The sequence below is a fragment of the Berghia stephanieae genome, chromosome 3 (genome assembly GCF_034508935.2).
Source record: "Berghia stephanieae isolate SIO BIC M18660-M18661 chromosome 3, UCSD_Bste_1.3, whole genome shotgun sequence".
Lineage (NCBI taxonomy): Eukaryota > Metazoa > Mollusca > Gastropoda > Nudibranchia > Aeolidiidae > Berghia > Berghia stephanieae.
Window position 1 is genome coordinate 28,507,740 of NC_088362.1, and position 2,500 is coordinate 28,510,239.

Consider the following 2,500-nt stretch of genomic DNA (forward strand, 5'->3'; position numbering starts at 1 on the left):
GTCTCTCTTTCCTTCAATTCTTACCTCCATTATCCTTTTTTCGAGACTATCATTAAACCCTAAAGGGAGAAAAAACAAAGACTAACCCTCCCAATAACGTGTGGGCTATTTTTTTTTCTTTTCCCTTCGTTATGGTTGTTTGTTTGTTTTGTTTGTTTGTTTGCTTTTTTCTTTCCCTCTTTTAAAAGAAAAAAAAAAAAAATAATACATTGTTATTAACTCGATGAGGATGAGTAATTCTCCCAAAATTCTCTAATTGGCAAGTTATGTGATTTTTCAATTCGATTGCTGGGATGTGTCTGTGTAAATACACACTTGATGTTTTGTAAATAATGAAACCGTTTGTTTCAATCTCTCTTTTAACGTTTCACTGTTGGTTTTTGGTGGAATGTGTTTGTGTAAGATGCAAGCTTCATTGGGTTTTATCTAATGATGATGATGGAACGTAAATGTTTGCAATATGCCTCGACAGACATCAACAGTTTGTTGGTGCTTGTCTTATCATCATCGTCATCTTATTAATATAATCACGATCGTTGTCATCGCCATCATCATCATTATCATATTGATAATCATCATCGTCGTCATCACCATCGTCGTCTTCATCATCATCATCATCATCATCATCATCATCATCATCATCATCATCATCATTATCATATTAATAATCATCATCGTCATCATCGCCAACACCATCATCATCATCATTTTCATCCTCCTCTTCCTCCTCCTCCTCCTCCCCCCCCCCTCCTCCTCCTCCTCATCATCGTCATCATCATTATCGTCATCGTGCTTACCATTAATTATTATTATTTATTATTATTATCATTATTAACATTATGTGCAATTATTGTTTTTGATGCTGATGTTGATGAGGATGCTGCTGCTGCTGTTGATGATGATGATGATGATGATGATGATGATGATGATGATGATGATGATGATGATGATGATGGTGGTGGTGATGATGTTGATGATGATGATGATGATGATGATGATGATGATGATGATGATGATGATGATGATGATGATGATGATGATGATCCATGATGATGATTATGATGATAATAACGAAGAAGATGATGATGATAATAATGAAGATGATGATGATAATAATGAAGACGATGATTGTGAGGAAGAGGAAGATGAGGAGGAGTGGGAGGAAGAGGAGGAGTGGGAGGAAGAGGAGGTATGGTGATGATAATGGCGTTGATAATGATGTGTAATGAAGATTATGGTGTTTATAATTAATGAATGTTGATGTTTCTATTTGCTTTCATATTGTACTTTGGAATAAATTGTTGAATCTTGAAAATAATTTTGGTCTTTATTTCTTTCCATTAATTTTAAACGTTTATTTTATTGTTTATGATTATCATAATACATTACTACTTAACTCAGTTAAATTCATCAAAACACGAAGGGTAATGGGCGAAGGGTGCAATTTTTGTCTGACGTAGATATTATATATAATATATATATATATATATATATATATATATAATATATATATATATATATATATATTTACAACGAAATCAAGGGACACTGAGAGCGTCAAATATAAAACCAAAACTTTGTGCAAAATCTCTCCCCCCCCTCTCTCTCTCTCTCTCTCTCTCTCTCTCTCTCTCTCTCTCCCTCTCTCTTTGTATTTTAGCTTTGTATTATATCATATCGTTTTCCCACATGGTCGAATGACTGATTGATTTAATTGATTAAAAGAGTCTAGGTTTTGGTTATTGTTTAATGATATTAATACGTAAAAGAACAACCGTGTACGTAAAATTAAAACGAAAGGAAGTTACACCATGAAACTTGGAACTAACTTATAAGTAAAAAGGTAGAAGGGGTGGATTGGTAGTGAAAGATGAAGAAGGGGAGGGGCGGGGAGATGGAGGAAAACATAGAAGACTAAGAGATAAATAGAAATAGGAAATATGAGATAGTGGGGCGGGGGCGAGGAAAGGCGAGTTGTAGGTTGTACTTTTGCTTTGTTTTCTCCAAAAGGCAAAAGGTTGATTGACTGAGACGTAATCAAACTAAAATCTACCATTCTATGGGTGGTCATTGTGTGTGAAACCGTTACCATTCTGTACAGACAAACCAGAGATTTTAGGGGCAGCTTGGCTCAGCGGCACGGTCTTTGCTTCGTACACGAAAGGTATCGAGTTCGATCACCCGCCGCTACGCTGTGTTCCCTTGAGCAATTCACCTCGTCTTAGATTAATTTGCGGCACTGCACTGCGGCTGACGTCTTCCCTTGGAATAGACCCTAGAGACAAATTTCCCCTATGGGATGGATAAAGGGAATTTTATTTTATTTTTGATTATGTATTCTTCAATTCCTGGCAAGGCAATCCAAATTTTTCTGTAAGTCTTTCTTTTGCTCACTCAAAATCCTCAATTTATTGGGACAGCTAATGTTGCAGTGCTTGCGATCTAAATTCTAATTTATTTATTCATTTTCCAACTCTCAGAAACTGCAAATATTAATATT